The sequence below is a fragment of the Melospiza melodia genome, chromosome 18 (assembly GCF_035770615.1).
Source record: "Melospiza melodia melodia isolate bMelMel2 chromosome 18, bMelMel2.pri, whole genome shotgun sequence".
Taxonomy (NCBI): Eukaryota; Metazoa; Chordata; class Aves; order Passeriformes; family Passerellidae; genus Melospiza; species Melospiza melodia.
This window is the reverse complement of record NC_086211.1, coordinates 3992569-4011686: the sequence shown is the minus strand read 5'-3', so window position 1 is coordinate 4011686 and position 19118 is coordinate 3992569. Positions and strand designations below refer to the sequence as shown.

The 19118-nt window shown below is 38.4% G+C and overlaps 1 protein-coding gene across 2 annotated transcripts in view; it reads left to right on the top strand.

Annotated features, from left to right (window-relative positions):
* Positions 1-19118, top strand: part of SDK1 (sidekick cell adhesion molecule 1) — a 387464-nt gene that overhangs the window by 47339 nt on the left and 321007 nt on the right. The window lies entirely within an intron of this gene.

Below are 19118 nucleotides of genomic sequence, written 5' to 3'. Positions count from 1 at the left end.
TCATCTCAATTTCTTCAACCTGGAACTAGCAGTAGATTCTCCATGCAAATGATGTCTGGCACAGATTTAGGGATGTGGCTGCCAAGATTACTGATGAAGTAGATGGAGAGCTCTTTTTTCCATCATTACACAATGAGCTGTACCTTGGTGTTGGTAGTAATCCTGCTCATATTTCTACGGACAAGGGTTAAGTTGCGAGCAAAACTATTGTTATCCAGTTTAAGCAAGTTGAAAAAACTGTTTAAAAAAAGATGAAAATCAGCCTGTGGAAAAACCTCAGGAAAACTCTTAATTTGAGAATCTTGATTGCTTTCTTTATAGCAAAAATTGGTTGGTTGATTTGGAGGTTTGTTCGTTTTTTCCTACAGTAAACCTTTTACAGATTTTTTTTTTTTAAGTAATTTTCCTTTTCTTTGAGAAAGAAAAGTGGATTGGACCCCAAGGAGCTACACATTGCATATAATAAAGAATACCTAATATAAATGGTAAAGCCAGTTTAAATGCTTTTCACATTGTTACTGGGCCATAAAAAACTATAATCAGAACAAGCACGTTGTAAAAGCAAACTTGTGTTCAAAAGAATTCCTTTCTCTCAGTTCAGTAATTGTATTACTTAGCAATTATACGGAAATCCCTTTTTGTTTAAAATGGTTGAGAAGCTTGAGCTAATCCTTCAATGGTCTGTGGAAATAAATGGAGGCATGAAAAAATAAAGAGATTCATCCAAAACTGGAGCTTATTGACAGTCAGAACTGAGTCAGAATTTTGAGTCTTAATCTCAGATCCTGTTTACCATTCTTCTGTGTTTTTAGCATTAATATTAGATACATAATATTTGGTGTGTGGATTAATAGAGAAGGGTATGAAAGCTTTTGATTTGGGCAGATTACACATTGGCAAGTCTTGCTCTCTGGCAGGAAGCTGTGGAAGAACCACTGGGGTTTGTGTTGCACAGGGGTTTTGTGTGAGCTGTTGGTGGAGTGGGTGATTGCAGATTGGAAAGGCATTGCCAGTGATGATTAAAGTGGCATCTGATATTCTTTATGATTCACTTCAGAGGGTACCATTATGACTAAGAAAGATTTAAAAATGAGGGCATTTTGTGAACGGTATGACTCTGGCACATTCTCCAAGTCAGTAAATCCCCAGTGTTCTTCAGCATTTATAAATAATTTAGATTTGTACTGGATGTCATTGCACATAGGTGTGGGCACCTTGCTGCAGTGCCACCAGCCTTGGTTCTCCCAAACTGATCATCTGAAATATTGCTCAGCTGAACATACTTTGCTGTGAACAGAAACCACATAATTTAGATAAAAATTTATGCCACCAGATAACTGAACTTTTTTCTACCATAAAGTTATCAGGAATTTAATGATAGCTGACTTATCATGAGATAAATTAAGATGATAGTCTAATAAGTGCAGATTAACAGGCATGCTACATAAATATCTAGAAAATCTCCTATCTCTATTGTCATAAATTAGTCTCAGAAATGCCCCATGCACTTCTTGTATTTACAATGAGAGATCTTAAAGTGATTCTGCCTTCTCCCTTTAAGTGGTGAGGGGTGTTGTATCTCAGTCATGGCAGTTAACCTTGTGTATTTGTTTCTGCTCATCTTTAACTTTCCACTGAGTTTCATTACAGTGGTCTGATGAGAATAAATAGCAAGAACACAAAACACTTCACTTTGCATTAAAATAAAGGAAGCTTGAAATAGCGATGGGAGGACTGTGGCTGGGGTGCTCTGGAGCTGTGAGGGGAGAAAAGATGTGATGTGCAAATTACTGGGATAAATAATCACCTGCATCCTAGCAGCTTTCACACAGGTTGTGTGGAGCAGCTCAGGAAGGTCATAGTGAAGTGTAAAGCACTGGTTTTGACATCTCTTGCTCTGTGCCTGACAGCTGGCTCAGTGTTGTCCCCAAAATGCTGTTATTTGTGGGTGAGACCACTCAGTGGTCAGGCCCTGAGTGTTTCCCACACCAGCCTTTCCTTTGCTGTGCTCCCCAGAGCCCAGGGAAGCCAAGCACTTACATTTAACATGGGATGACATTTAGCAAAACAGGTTGAGAACTGACGGTTACAGTTGTCCTTGTGGAAGGAGACTGATGTATTTTTCATGGTCTTTAATAATCTCATGAAAAAATTAAATTACCTCTTAAGCTCTGGGCTGTCATATGGATCAGGCACTCCCCTTTCCCAGGCAAATGAAGCAGCTCTCTGTAGCCTCTCCTGGAAGTTCAGTGCTTGGAATGCTGTAGATCTGCACCACACTGAGTGGAAAAACATCACTCCTGAGGAAACTGACAGTGCTGATGCAGGAACTTTGATCCTTTCTCTCTCTAAGCGCTACAAGATGTTCTGCTAAAGCATGTGCTTCTTATTTTGTAAAGGCAGGTGTTCTGCATTCCACTGCACTCCAGTGTTCTGCTCATCCTCCACAGATAATGCTGCCATTTCTTAACATAAAAATAATATCGGAGAACTTTTAAAAAATTTTTATTCTGCGTCTCTTCTTTCTATTTTATGGCAAGAGATTATTTTCAAGACCTCTTTCATATTGTGGTCTCTTCATATCCTTTTTCCTCCTGGAAAAGAGGAGACTTCAGGAAATTGTTATTTGAGAGCAGGCTTGGCAGTGGAGATGGCTGAAGTCAGATACAACAAGTTCTGCAGGTGCCTTGGCTGTGTTATAACTCACTGTCACTCCACAATGCTTGTTGGAAGCTTTTTGTGCTTAAAAGAGGAAAAATAATAATAAGAATAAAAGAGGAAGTTGTGTCTAGTCCATGCCTTCCAGGCACTCAGCAATGCTGGTGGAGTTGTGTTTTCTGATGGGGTTTTGTTTTCTTTTGTAGAAACCTCCACCTTCTCCCTTGGTTTGCTCCTGCCACAAATGCTGCTGGCAGTTGACAATCTTTGGTTCATTTTAAATTCTAGGCATTGTTCTTTAACACTTCAAATTTAAAGGATGGTGTGTAATTTTCCTTTTATTTATGGAAATTGGTTTGCAACTGGTTGCTTTTAAGTAGCAATGAATTCCAGTGACCGAGGGAGGTAATAAGGCTGACTTAGGCATTTGTAATTTTTATTTTTCTCATTCTTATCAGGAGACTTCTCTTACTAGTGCTTTCAGAGATCTCACACTGAGATCAGGCATTTTAGATTCCCAGTAGGAAAAGAAATATCTTGATAGATAGAAAATAATGGATTTTTCCCTATGCTTTTTTTCCCCCAAGGGAGAGTAAGAGGAAAACTTCAACAGCACCAAGAGAGTACCTGCATAATGCTAACGATGCAAAATCCTGTCTCTTTGTGGCTTTTTCTGTCAGTTTAAATTATATTTATGTGCAATCTCAGTATTGAAAGTACATATGTAAAAACAAAAGTGGTTTAGCTGGCAAGGGATTTCAGCTCCCGCTTTGCAAGCAAATGAAGGGGAAGTTCAATTATAAACTTTCCGTTTAATAAGCCACTGATGTGGTATTAGTTTTCTCATTTGTGTTGGACATAGATGAAAATAACTATTATTACTGGCAAAAAATACTTTTATCCTTTGTAGAACTTGCATTTATTAAATAAAGCCCACAATCACAATGTTTTTGATGTTATTAATGCAGAAAGAAGAGCAGTTCTAAATAGAGGCTTCCTCGACTTTGTTTTGTAATTTTGTTACAGTTAATGTAACTACTTTTATTTTACATCAACTACTGGTGTTTCAAGATTATTCAGTTCGATAGTGGTAAGACCAGATAGTCTCTGTGAGTGTTTGAAGTAGTAATTACAATTTTTGTGCCTCAGGGGCTTGGCATCCTTGAACCTGAGATGGTTTATACCAGTGTACTTTTACTTCCATGTTAAGAAATTCATCAAGTATTTTGGATTTGTTTTTAAGGCAAAATTTTTTATTTATTTAGTAAAAACCCTAGTGACAGAAGTACACTATGGATATTGTTTTGCTTTTGGTTTTGTATAATGATTGCAAGTTTTACATCTTGTTTTATGGAGTAGTGTGATTTGATTTAGAAGTGATTTGTTTTACTGTTTTTTTTATGCAGAATTATCTGTAGTCTGTTCTGCTGACCTTTCACAGTTGTTTCCATAGAAGGTTCAAAAGATAAATCTTGTCCTACACATTGTGACAGCCACTTTGCAATGCAATGATCCAAAAATATAAAAGTCTTCTTTGCAAGTGTTTTAGACAACATGAAATAAAGAACATTAATAGGGACTCTCAGTCAAATTGATAATTTCATAGCATTAATTTGTACAGCAAGGGCCTGAATGTGCCATCTGAGCTGGACTGTGGTGGTGGCTGGTGGAGCCTGTGTGGCACTGGGTGAGGGAAGGTGTGGTGGCCTTGACTTGTTTGGTGGCAGAACTTCCTTAAAATGTTCCATCCAAGTGCTGAATCATTTTCATTTAATGCAGCTGGGATATTTCACAGTTCCATGTAAAATCACAGTTTAGCAGTGAGGATATATCATTTTGTGGCATTTTACTGTGGACAAAGGAATGTGATGAGCTGCCTTCCTTCTGTTGTGGTCTAGGATTGCAAATGATTCCAAATTTCAGCACGAATCCACACACCAGCTTCTTATTTTTAACTTTGAATTTCTGAGTCTTGTTTATGACGCTGATATTCAAAGACTGTTTTGATGTTTGAAGATGTAACTTCTGTATATAATGAAATAAAAATTGGCTTCCAAAGTTTCTGTTAGGGAAGAAGCTGAATAGAAATTACCTATTTATATTTAATCATAATAATCGAAAAGAAAACCTGAATAATACTGCTTGAAATTACTGTAGTGGAATGTGTGTAGTGTTCTGAATACAGACAGGGATATGAGGAGCACTGAGAATATGTTAATTACTCAGTGCTTTCTTTGCCATCAACTTTTGAGGGGAAAAAAATCATTGTATGAAAAAAAAAATGTGGGTACTGCCATTAATCTGGTTTTTTGGGGAGAGGGAGGGGGCCTGAAGACAGAAATGGGCTTCTGTGTGTTAAAGGGAATTTTTTAAGCTTGTTCATAAGTTTGTATTTCTTGTTCCCATCATTCAAGGCCTCTCAGTTTGAACACATGGGGTCACTCACCATGGTCATCAGATGGAATTGCTCTGTGTCCCTTGTCAGAGATTCTAATGTGTACCCTGCATTCTGCTCATCCACTGGAAATGCATGCAAGTGGTAGAAAAGCTTTTTCTGAGGGAGAAAGTTACTGCCTGCTGAGGAGGAGCAGGGGCAAAGTTGAAAATTTTAAAATCAAATCTATTTTTGTTGCTGTCAGTGCAGTTAATCCCTCCATGAACTCCCCATTGTAAAAGAGATTTCTCTCAGTGATCATTCTTTGTTTCTGTTTGAGATGTGGTACAGCTAATTGAGATGGAAATCACAGAGCTACAATGTTGCTGAAATTTGCTTGCAAATTACTATAATTAATACAAAATTTCCTGGAATGCTCTTCCTAGAAAAAAACTGTTTGTAATCCTGATAGTCAAAACTAACCCAGTTGTGATAGGATGCAGCAGAACAATTTACTGTTAATAATACATTATTAACCACAAGATGTGGGAAGTTAGGCTCTATTTCCATCTACTTCTACCTGAAGCTACCTGCAGCATTTTGGTTTTTTTCCCTGTCACAGAATCCTTTAATTTTCCAATCTAGGAATGCCATGCTCAATAAAAATTCATTAACCCTCACAAAGATTAGGTTATAAGGTAAATTATTAGCAATAGCCCAAGTTTTGAACCAGATATATAATTTCATAAAGAAAAATCATATGCTACATATTCCTGAATTTATTATTAATAATATTCCACTTTTGCAGCAGCAGCTCTAGTCTAATAATAATATGTAATAATCTAGTATTACTAATAAAATATTGCATGTTCAAAAATACATATTCTGACATTGCACCCATGAACCTGTGGGCAGATTATTATAACAAGTTTGGGATTTTTAATACAATTCCTTTGGATATTTAATAACCAATTTTGAATGGGAAAACTCAATAATTATCAGGTACACAGAAAAACACAAGTGAGTGCAAAACTCCACCTTTTTGGAACAGATTTATTGCAAAGCAGCACATCTTTTGAATCCTGCTGTAGGATTAATTGGAAAAGCTGGGGAGCTGTATGGGAATGTAGAAGTCAAAATCGACCTAATAATTCATGATGTGTCAATAAAATCTGACTTGGGGAAGTAAATGAGAACCAGTACAGCTCCTGAGATGGGCTGACTTGTGTTACATGTTAGAGAACAGAAATAGAAGGAAACAGAATAGAATAAAAGGAAATGTATGTTGTTTGTTTGTTTGCTTGTTTTCTTACTCTTGCTAATAGAGCAAAACAGCTTCAACCTAGTTTTTAGAGATTATTTTTGTGGTTATAAGGTTAGAAAGATTTATTTTGAAATGAAAGCTTTAGAATCAGTAGAAAATATTGCATCTTTCAAAGCACAATTTTGGGGTTGAGTCATGCATTTGGAGCATAAAAATGCTCACTGGAAGGTGTAATTCTTCCTGAGTTTTGAACCGACTTTAATTCTGCTTGACTTTATCACTGCCATTCATATTTGGAATTGATGTACATTTCTGCCATGTCAAAAATAGATGAGAGTAGTTTTGCAGTTTTTCTGGGAAGAGCTGATCTGTTTTTCTGAAAATAATGCTGATTGTTGTTAATCAACTTGTCAGAAGTGAATAGTTTTCTTCTTTATCAAAGTGAAGAAAATTGGGACACTAAATAACAGCCTGCGTGGAACTAGGACACTCTGTTTGGAGACACTGCTCCAGACACTGTAGAGGATTTTTTTGACAGATAAGCTGTGTGCTTAAAGAGATAAATGTTAATCTAATACATTGGAAAACAGACAGATTACAGGGCACTGCCATGCATTCGAATAACAAGGCTAAGTTGTGTGCCCCAGCTGAGTCTGTGGCAGAAAACTCCCCAAACTTACTCTGAAGACCATGGCAGCAGCTGGTGAACTCTGTCTGGTGGACTCTTGATACGTGACTCAATATTGGCAAACAGCAGCTCAGCTAACATTTTTAATATAGAAAATATTTTTTTTTAATTGGAGTGTTGGGAGTGTCTTCGCTGGTTTGGGCATCCTGGGGCAGCTGGTACTGGACTTGCATTGACTTCCATTCTGTGAGAATGCTTCTGTGTCTGTCTGATAGAACAGATCTAGACACTGTCCTGAGAATATGTATTAAATGCTAAAAATTCCTCTCTTGAAAGCTTAGAAGAGAGCTGGAAATGCTCTGCCTTAAGGCTTCTCCTTGAAGATGAGCTAAGAGTCTCTGTATCTTTTGGGTTTGTTTTTAATTGCTGATCCAGGAGGATATTCTACAGTGCTTTTTAAAAAATAAAACATAATGAGTTTTTTTTAAATGAGATCTTGTTGTTCTCACTTCTTAGAGTAGTAGTTCTCTTATCTTTTCCTGGAATAATTTATGTACATGTGGATACACAAAAAACAGCAGTAATTTTTTTTTGGTATAAAATACAGGGCTAGTCTAACAGATATAACAGGAGTAGCACTTTTAGAATTTTGGCTCTGCAACATCTTAGAAGCAAACATTATAGAGATAAATTATAATGTTCATATAAATACAAACCTGTCTAAATTTAACACTGAAATAAAGGTACAGTTGCCTGAGTAAGTGACTGGATTTTTAAACATTCTGCACAGTGAGAACTCACCCTGACTGAAGTGCTGAACTGAAATCACAGACAGCACCACTTCTGCATTTCCTCATCTTACTTCACTTCCACTACACTTCAAGATAATCACTCTCAGATAATCAAAATACATGAGCATTTGGAGGACTGGAGGTATATCTTGATGTCATTTCTTGAACTTGGGCACAGATGTTTGAAAATCCTGGTCAGGTTCCTGCCAACAGTGAAATAAGATAAGTACAGGTTCCAAATTCTGCTTTGTTTCTGGTTATTGGGCATTTAGCACTGGGGTGTTGCATAGCAGCATTTTCTGAACTTTGCTGGGTGATTTTAAAAAGCACTAATTCAACTTCAAAAGGCTTGTTAAATGCAAGATTCCCAGTAATTTTTAAAAGTAATGTAATATATTAGAACTTATAAAGACCTTGGAAAGGTAAAAGCTTCTTTGAGGAGCTGCTTTTGATTCTGTTGGTGGCTTGAAAATGGAGTTCAGGCTTCCTCTTGAAGGGCTCTCATTAGCATTTATGAAATAAAACAGCAGTGGATACTGTTGTGCCAATTTTCTACAGAATATTTGGTGAGCATTTCTAATTTGTAGATTCATGGTTTCCTATTTCTACCTTTAAATGCTTATTTGCAGAGAATATTGAATAGAACCATTAGAGCTGAGGGATTTTCTTGTAGCACAGTTAAAGATCTTTATGTAGCCATCACCAGCATTTCATCTCGGTACATAAATCAGGGAAATAGTCAATATACTGAACAAATTGAAAAGATGTGAGAAAGTTCATATGCCATTCCAATTTGATCTTTAACAAATGATGTCTATTATAAGAAAACCCACACTGATATTACTTCATGCAACTACCTTGGAAAAATAGTGTTGACTTAGAAATATTAGTTTCTGTCACAAATGTTATTTATTTTTCCTGCAGGTAGAATTCAGGGTGCCAACAATGTTCTGGTGAAAGTTAAAATCACTCCTATGGTGACAGCAAGTGACAGATTTCATAATGCTGCCTTTTTTAAAGATTTAAAGTTTCAATTTTAGCAATGTATAGAATAGACTTTTGAGGGGTGACAGAACTCCACTTCTTGGCTTGATGTAATTTTCAGGAGAGTGTTTGGCTCCAGTGGTTTCTAGGATGCTGCTGGATTTTTCTCTGTTACAGCAGGGTACAAATGCTCTCATGGCTTTGCTTCTGCAGCATTACATTCCCCTGTTGGAGGAGTAAAGTGATTTAAGGGGGAGAGGGGACAAAAAAAAGGATGTATATATATTTTTGGAGCAAATGTGTCAGTATTTGATGTTTTCACAAGGTATGGTACATTAATTATATTGTATAAAGAGTATAAATATTTAATATGGACATTAATTCTTGAGTGAAAAAACTTGATCTATTTTATTGCCTAAATAAATTCGTGGTAACTGACCTTGTCTGAACTCTGACTAGCGTCTGAGAAGTGATTATTTGGACCTGCACATCCATCCCAGACTGGAAAAACTCATCTTAGAATACATTATTTTAGGCTCATTTTCAATTTTGAATAAGAATTAATATACTGAGTATATAGTCAGTGTACTAGATAAATATAAAATATTCTTTCTTATCCTGAATACTCTTTTCTAGACATTCAGATTTAGTATTTTCATGGCCTGCTGACCCTCCTTGCTCAGAAATGTTCTCAGACTATTTTTCATTAAGTGGCTGCAGATTTATTTCAATTGATTGAAAGTCATCTCTAATTACAGGTAATCATAAAGCAAATGATGATAAGAAAAAGGTATCATTTAGCTGAACTATCAATCATTCCTTTTTAGTGCATTCTAATTAAATTACCAACTGTTCTTTCAGAAAAAATCCTTTGTAATAGGCATAAATATCGATTACATTGCATGTTTGTTGGCCTGTTTTTGTCTCTGCGTTTCTCTTGTTTTTATATACCTAGACCTCTATACTGAGTGCTGTATTATTTAAAAGCAATGTAGTGTGGGCTACTGGGAAATTAAAAACCACTAAATATTTAATATGTTAATTGTACTGTTTAATCTCCAAAGAATTTGGAAATGTCTCTCTCGTTTGAGGCTGATTATTTACTGCATGCAAGTAAAAAGCTTGGAACACATAATTATGCTCTGTCATGGTGAAGAAAATTACTAGTATTTTAGGAGGTTTTACTCTTTTTGGTAGCATTAATAGTATCAGTTATTAAAACAAATAAAAGGAACCTTCCCCAGGAATTGACACCAGCTTAACCTCCCTCCTCAAAAACACTCAAACAGTAAAGCAACAAAAAAGCCAAAGCAGATAGAAAAACCTTGCTAAATTTGTTCAAATGTCCATGTTAATGTTCAGCTGCTGCAAGAAATCATGGGTGGTAATTGATTGTACTGTATGGCCCAAAGAACTTCATGGTAAATATTTTATTGAATAAAGCTTTGTATTACAAAGGGACTATTCGAGTTGTAATTATCAAGCTAAAATCAATATCACTTTCCCAGCCTGGTGCTTTAAATGTAGGGGTATTCTTAAATACAAAAGTATAATCAATAAACAAGTGGACATTTTCCATTTTCTGTAATTAACTCTATCCAGTAGTTTTTCAAGGGACCTTTTTTCCATGGTATTAATGAGAGCTCTTCCCCTCAAAGTTACTAAATGGAGCTAAAAAGCCTGGACAAAATGATGTTTGGGTTTAGAACACATTTAGTCTTCCACAATTCTGCTCTCACTTCCTTGGGTGGCGAATCCATCTGTCCTTGCTGGAATGGAGCTGTTGGATTTTCTTTTCAAAAAGATGAATATCAAAAGAGTTTTTGGACAGGAATTGGGGAACCTTCTGCTGCACTTGGAGAGAAAGCCCTGTTTATTAATGACCCCACTGAAGACCTAGTTTATGAACCTTTGTGGCTGCTGAAAGCACAAGATGTCTGTGTTTTGTACAGGTTGGATCGCACCCCATGCTTTGATTTCCCTGGTGCTCTGCAAGTGGCTGTCCAAAGGGTTGAGGCACAGCCTGATTCCTGATAGTCACCAACATCTCCTCACTCTAAAGTCATTGTGGCAGCAGGTGGGACTTTGTCAGGAATTGTGCAAGAGTTGCTGCCAGCCCTTCTGGCAAAATTTAAGCTCCTTGTTTAAGGCAGGAGCTGCAGCATCCCATCTGAACAGCAAACTCCCTTCCAGCTCCTTCCATTCCGCACTGTCTCCAATTTCCCAGGGCCTTGCTGGCCCTCCAGCTGCTCAGATCAGACTTTTCCATGTCCCTCCTGCATGAGGAATGGGAACGTGGACCATGGAGCTCCAGAGGTGTCCCTGGTGCTGACTGGAGCCAGTGCTCACATCCCTCACCTTCTGGCCATTCTCTAGGCTGTCTCACCTTTCCTTTGGAATTGCTCTCCCAGACAGCAGAGAGGGCTCCAGCTGTGTGCCAGGATGAGGCAGTTTCCCTTCCCACCAGCATAATCAAGGTTTAAACTCTCTCTGTTGTAATAGCCTCATGTTCTTGATGAATTGGCACAGCAGGATGGCTTTTCTGCCTTGATAAAGGGTGCAGCTGTTATCATTATTGGTGTGATTGTTTAAGAACCAAATTAAAAACTTGACTTCATTTTAGATGCTAAGCAAAGGATTCCTCAGTGCTGGAGATACTTAATTTAAAAACAATAGTTGTAAATATTCTGCTACAAGGCTGAGAGTAATATTTGCTTTCAACTTTGGATCAGTGAATGTTGCTATCATTCAGATTATTTTGTTTTAATCAGCATTTGTTTTAGGGTGAACAAGTGTGAAATTGTTATTTTGAAAGATGAAAAGTTCTATGGCACATTTATATTCAACAAGAATTCCATTTCTTGTGTAATAAGTTAGACATAATCCATATATTGTCTTTGAATCTGGAAGGAAATTGTTATTTGTCAGAATAAGCTCACTTTACTTCCAGGAACAGCAAAATGAATAGCTAAAATGGGGAAAAATCTCTACAAAGTAGTCTATTTATTAACAATTTTTAAAGACAAAGCCATTAGAACTCTGGAGGGTTTTTTAAGAGTTAGTATGAATGCAGTCCTCTGAATACAGGAGTCCCCATAAAACCTGGGTGACCTCTCTGCTGGTTCTTGTGTTCCTGTTTGCATAGAGAAGAATTCCTGCCCTCAAGGCATTCAAGATACTTCTCAAGATCCAGGCTCCCACTGCTGTCCCTCCTGGCATGTGAAATTATAAATAAAGTGCTCTGGTTGTTGTTTTTAAGAGAACTGGGCTGTGTTTGTGGATAACATAGAAGCTCTGGGTGTGTGGGGCCAGGAGGGGTGAGAGCACAGCTGATGCCCATGGATTTGTGTCTCTGAACCCTTTTGGTGGTGGCCTCGGTGGCCTCACAGCAAAGCAGCTCCACAACAAGGCCACTTGGACTATGTGCAAGGAAATCCTGAGGGAATTGTGGAAACTGGGTGCTTCCCAGCATTTCCTTTGCTTTTCAAAAGGCACTGATTTAGTCAGTGAACATGATTCCTGCTAAGGACTGCATTTGAGTTATTTTATTGCTGAGTTAGTTGAATAAATCTTAATACAATTTACCTCTGTCCCTTAATGAAGTTTTAAACATCCTTATGAGTCGTTCCGTTACCTGTACAGCCGTCTTCTAAGGATGTGCTTAATTGAATTTATGTCAGATGGGATTTAAAACTTTCATAATATATGCAGAGTAAGTGTAATAGGTTTTGCTTTGGAATATGATAACCGAGGGACATTTTAATTCCTCAAGATAACCCAGTGTATATAATATTTCTGTCTCAAACTGATGATAGAATCTTCAGCTTCTCTCTCTTCCCCAACCAAGGAAAAAAGATGAGAAGAGCAGAAAATGAGTATTTTACAGTGGCTACTCCATTTACATATATTTCCTGCATATAGGAGCATAAAGTTCAGAAATGTCTAGGCAGGCAGGATGCTTGCAGAAATAAATACAGTAAATGCTTTTTAATGGCTCGACATAAATATGATGTACCTGACTCAGTACTGGAGAGTCCACAATTCTTTTGCATGAATTTTAAATCTGTGGCTACTCTGGGGATGAGAGAGATTTCTATTGGTGTTCTTTGGAATAGAGAAGTAAGGTATTTTTTGTAGACTGCATTGCTAGAAAGAGTAGGAGAAGACTGAAAAAGAAAAAATTCCTGAGGTTTTTAGAGCATTTTTAGACTTGGATTTTTTTACTAAAATCATAAAAGGTTTTACTTGAAACTAAGAATTTTTCATTGCAGATTCAAGTCCCCATTGGATTTGCTGATGACAAGTGGAATTCACAGCAAACACTGACCCTTGTGTAGACAAGGCAGATGGAAAGAGGATTTTAAACAGATCTATTCCCATCTTAGGTATTATCTATTAATAACTCATGCCCCATCCTTTTGGGTAGTGGGATAGAGTTAATTTTCTTTGTGGTGGTCCAGATGGTGCTGTGTTTTGAATTTGTGGCTGAAATGGTGCTGGTAACCCACCAATGTTTTGGCTGTTGCTGAGCAGTGCCTGCCCAGTGCTGGGGGTTTCCCTTCCCCTGCAGCCTGGGGATGCAGCTCCCAACTGGCCAGAGGGACAGTCCATGCCATAAAACACTCAGCAACAACCCCCCCTCACACCCCAAACCCTAGGAACAGGGTGGGGGGCTGCCTTCCATGGGTGCTGTTGCTTAGAGACTGGGGGCACCACTCCACCTGTGGGAGGTGGCGAGTGGTTGGCTTTGCATCACTTGTTTGTTCCTTCTTCCCACTCCCCTCACTCCTCTCACTGATCAAACCATCTTTCTCTGATTAAACCATCTTTATCCCCACCTAGGGCTTTTCTCACTTCATTCTCTGCCTCATCCTGCCGTGGAGGGAGGGAACAAGTGGCCATGTGGGTGGTTAGCTGCTGTAGGGTGTAATTCCATACGTTACAGGAAGAACAGAGAGGAGAAAAAACTGCTCTTTAATTTTTGAGTACCAGAATGATCACATTTAATACCTGTAGTCCAGTATCTGGTTCACTGAAATTGCTCCACTGGAGATGCTCACATCCTAGGCCTGGCAGGATATGGTTTTGCTCAAATCAGAAATGTTGTCTCAGCCTTTTTGTTGTAAGTTCCAAGTTCCTGCACTTATCTTAGGAAGTAGGTGTAACCATCATCATTCCAGTTTGCAAGGACAGTGGAAAAGCTGACCCTGGCTGTTATGTGTCTGAGATATTATTGGTCTTAGTGATGCTGCAAAAAAAATCTGTGTAAGGCCTTTTTTCTCAGGAGACTTTTGCATTAAGACACTTGTATTATTCCTCCAATGGTAAAATACCCAGTGTGGTGGTGGGTATTTGTATTCTGCTGTTGATCAGTGCTTTCTGTTGTTTCCCTTTGTTAATAAGTAGGTAAATATCTCCAAATCAAAAGCTTGCTGCTGAGCTTATTGATCTTTGGGAAGCCTTTGATTCCTGACAAAGGAATCTTTGTAGCTACAATGTTTGAAGGAAAAATTCAAGGGAATTTGAAATGTGTGTGTCTCATCATGGTAGTATAGTGTACCATTAAGAATTAATTTTAGCTTTTTTACCATGATGGTTATTGAATAAATAAGGATTTTTTTTTTTGTTTCTGATCAATTATAAAAGCCTCCAATTAATATACAATATTGAAAATAGCAGAAATCCTAGGTTTGAGTATTTTATGCACTATATATAGTGTTTCTCATTGATTGTTACTGACTTTCAGAATCTTGGTCTTGCATGCTGATTACTTAGGCTTCTTGTAAGAATGTGTAGTTAAACTTGACTCTTCTTTTGATCATAGGGCAATATAAAATAGGAATATAGGCTGGAGGAGATTATACTTTATATATTGGTATAAGCTTATCATTACTACAGCTGATTTAGCAATGACTGAAGAGAATATTTGCTATATTAAAAAGAACAAAAGGCATCCTCATCTTTTATGAAGGTGTGGGCATTGTAGGAGTACAGAATTTATCAAGTAGACTCAGGCATTGTTTAATATCTTTATGAATGATGAGGAAGACATGTGATGACACGAGACAGCTGTGACTTGCACAGTTGCAGGATCTGGGTGGTGCTGAAGTGAAAAACATCTGGTTCTGGCACTGGGATGTTTCCACAGGTTTTGTTTTTTATAGATTTTGAAGTCAACAAATGTTACCTTTAAGTGAGCAGGTGGGATCCAAGTTGGTACAAATGAATTATTTTACAATTTCATGGAGCTGTTCTGACCACGATCCAGGGGTTGAATAAGTTTTACTTATCTCTATTTTGTCATGCATGTTGATGTGACAAGATGACATCATGGCTGAACTCTTAAAATATTATGGTGATTTGAATAAACATGAAAGGAAGTAACTGGAAAGTCAAACTACTGTCAAATTGCTTAAAGTGTATGTAACAAACTTATCAGTGTTGCTTTGAGTTTTCAGAAACTCAGGTTATCATATCTGACATTGCTGGAGCAACTTTAAAACACAACATTATGGAAAAAAATTCAGAGCTTCCTTCTTTTGTATCCTGTCTAAAATCACGGCAGAGAATTTTCCCAGGGGAGAGTGGTAAATTCCACTCCCGTGCTTTTCAATGCTTCCTTTCTTTGGTTTACACTGTGTATTCCTGATTTATTTATTCGTGCATATCTGAGGAGTGCTGTGAGCTGACAACTGACTCAGCAGGGAGGGGATCACAATAATCAGAGTAATTTAGCAAAATACATTTTTTTGTTTGTTTTTTCACATAAACAAAACAGGTTAATCTACTGGAAAAATATATGATTCATCAGCTTGGAGTTCACTCACTAGCAGCCTGTCACCTATTCTCTCAAGTGTATTTTTCTGTGCTTCTTCAAAGGATTTCTTAGATCTCTTTCTTTTTCACTTTTATTCAGTTGACAGCGGCCCCAGCACCTACCACAAGGGCCAAGGACCAGAAATAAAGTCAAGCTCAGGTGCTGGGAGACGGGAACTCAAATCCCTGCATTGTGAGAAGGAAGATGGGCAGTGGGATTGTGTTATCAGAATATTGTGTTATCATGTTATGTTACCATGAATTTGTGTGTTCCAATAACAAAAACATGAGTTTGTGTGAAAGCTCATGGTGTCCCCTTTCCCTGCTCCAAGCTGGGGACACAATGCTCTCCTGACAGAAGTCTGTGACATCCTTCCCTCCAAGAGCCAGTTCAGTTCTAGAATCCAGGAGGAAGATACGAAAACCAAAACTTCTCTCCTGTGCTTTTCCATGCTGTCTTGGTTGTTGTTTACTTGTTTTGGGAGTTCTCTGAACAATCACCTGTCCTGCAGAAACCATTCAATAATTGCATCCAGTTTCCCCATCTGTAATTTTTGTTCACCCTGTGCATCTTCATGCTCATTCTCTGATCTTGCTCTCTCACACTTGATCTCTCTCTCTCTTTTGCAAGTTGAATTCTTAGCTGAAATGGGAGACAATGTGGTAAATGCTATCAGTTGTGGGAGAGCAGGAGCTGAGGAACTGAGGCTGGTTCACTCCAGACTGCAGAGAAGTTTTGTGGATTATTACCTGGACTGGGGAGCACAGCTGCCCCAGGGCTGAGCTGGGGAAAGGAGCTGTGACTTGGATCAAGGGTGGGGTCTGCAAACACAGAGAATCCAGCAGCTGCAGAGAGGTACATGGAGACATTTGATTATTTTAACCTAGAGGACTCCAGAACCAGAGAAAAGGGAGAAGCTCAAAGATTCTGCTCAGACTTCAAATTTTAGGACGGTCCAAGGCGACTTTCTTGTCTTTCACACGTCTGGAGCTCACAGCATCCAGGCTGTCACATAACCAGGTCTCAACACCCTGGGGCAGGTACAGCTCAGGATCAGCTTTTGGAAGGTAAAATAAATATCAGCCATGTCCTCCCTGAAGTTGAAAACACTCATTAAGCATCTGTTTTAATTTCTCTTTTACTTTGCTGGCATATGAACGAGGTTGCAAACTGTCTTGTAGAGATGGAGGTAATGTGTAATATTGGAAAGTGAACAACAAAGTCAGCAATGCATATGGCACAGGTTCCTCAAAATACTGGTTAGTCTGGATAAGAACCTTCCCAGTGGGGAGGCCCTGCTGTTTTCCCTCTGCTGCACTGCATTGCCAGAGTGAATTCTGTGAGATATTTCCAAAGATAATGAATATTATCTTGTTTTCCATCTTGAATATAAGGAATATTTTAGAAGAGAAGCACTGAATGGTAGAAACATGACAAAATTCCCTTTCAGAGCTGCCTGAATTGTACCCAGATTTTTCAGTCTTCCTGGCAGTTTAAGAGTTTGTGCTTTGTGGATCATACTTGAGACTGTGCTATTCCAGTAATGAGGTTAATCTCACCATTAAAATTAACTGTGAAGCACCATGTTTAGTTTGGGATTTATTTTGAAGTGTAGGAGTGTGTCTGTGACATAAAAGATGTGTTATAAATAGTTGTGCAATTAATTCTGATTCATCCTTTTTTTTTTAATTTCCCTAGTAATACTTGCAAGTAGGAGTTTTATTTAAATATTTTCTTTCTTGTGTCTTCCCCACGTTGTGCCAGCCTTGGTTTGTCTGGAGTCACTAACACAACAGAGTAAAATGCAGTGTAACACTCAGAAACCCACTCACATCATGTCTTTATATGAATCTCCAGGCAAGCAAAAGAGAATTGCGTTTCAGGTCCTAAAACCAATACTCTGAAGTGGTTTTACATACTCTGACCAGATAAATACACAGAAAATGATATTTAAAGCATCTCCAGTAAGCCCAGGGAGATTCAGAACCCAGTGCTATGAAGCATTACCCTTCTGCTCTGGCAGTGAGCTGTGGATGCAGTGAGGGGATGAGCCAGCATGTGGTACCTGCCTTCAGGGCTGTGTCCCTGGAAATTCTCATTTAATGGAATGGCCAGGAAGGAGACCTGGCCCTCTGGTTAAGCTCCCAGACATAAATCTGGCTGAATTCTGCTGACAGTAAAGTAGGAGTCTTGTGAGCTCTTTCCATGGCTGAGGTTCACTGGGAGCATTCTTAATGCTTTGTTCGTTTCTAAGCTCGTGTGGGCAGTGGAGTAAAGGGAGGGACCACGCTCTTAGAGTTCTTGAGGTAAGCCTGGGAAGTTTTAGCTAAGACTGTTGTAATAGAGTGGGTTTTTTAAACTTTAGGATTGATGTAAAGAACTGCAACCTCATCAAGTACATTTTGGCCTATATAGAAAATAGTCTGAACTCCCAGTTACTCTTAGTAAGCACTTTGCTTTGTCGTCATTTGGAAGCCGTGGTGCAGAGTTTCAAGGAGATCTGTCAGGGATCCTGTGGAGCTGTCTCCTCCCATTTATCAGTTTAAACGGTGCTAGAAAAAGTACTCCTGCTCATCATCCTGGTATTACTTCAGTGTTTCAAAAGTAATTCTGATGTTTCAATGAAAAAGTTGCTGCAGGACCTTTCACCATATCTGCAAACAAAAAGGCTGGTGGAGGGGAGGAAGCTGGAAGTGCTCATCTGAGTAGTGCTGATATGACAGCAGGGCTTGTTGTGCTGATATTGGAGTTTTAAGGTCAGCTTTCATCACCTCAGTGCTTTAGAATAAAGTACAGGCATGTATGTGGTGTGAACTCACTCTGAAGGAAAGAATTATGTAACGAAAAATGCAAATGCAAACAGTTTTAGTTAAGGAATAAACACATACAACACACCCAGAGCAGGGAATGTGATGAAGCTGCTCGAGGATCTCTCAATGTCATTTGTTTCCTTGGCCTGGTGTCCCCCATGCCTGGCAGAACTGCACCAGTTCTGCTGCTCCGTCTGGAAATGATGATTTTGTAGGAAGAGATTTTGGCAGCCATCCATGTTCGGTTCAGCCTCATGGCACATGCAGAATTGATTCAGAATCGCTGTGTGTGACCAGGCCCTCGGTGCAGTACAATTGCTGCCGGCCTGGTGAGTTGGAGATGCACAGAAAATGATGACACAAGTGTTGCATAAATTCTCCCCCAGAAATCCAGAGGGAAAAATGAAGGTAAACAGCACATGGGAGCCTCCTGAGGACAAATGGCAGTGCTGAGTTTATGAGATAATGTGGGGATGGGGGATAAGATCTGTTCAGATGGTAAGAGTTGATATGTGATTAGAATTAGTCTGTTAGATTCTCATTATGCTACAAAAAGACAGTTGTAATTGATTCTTATGAAGCACTGTATATTTTTTTTGTTAATTGTTTATATTAAATGCATAGTGAGGTTAATCATCTGCTCAGTTGATTTTTTAATATCCTGAGGGATTTTTTGCTGTTCTTTAAATATTTGCTTAAGCAGTAGTGCTAGAAATAAGAAACAAAAGACATTTTATCTTGAGCAGAAACAGCACAGTGATTTGAATTTCGCATGTTTCTTGTTCTTTCGCA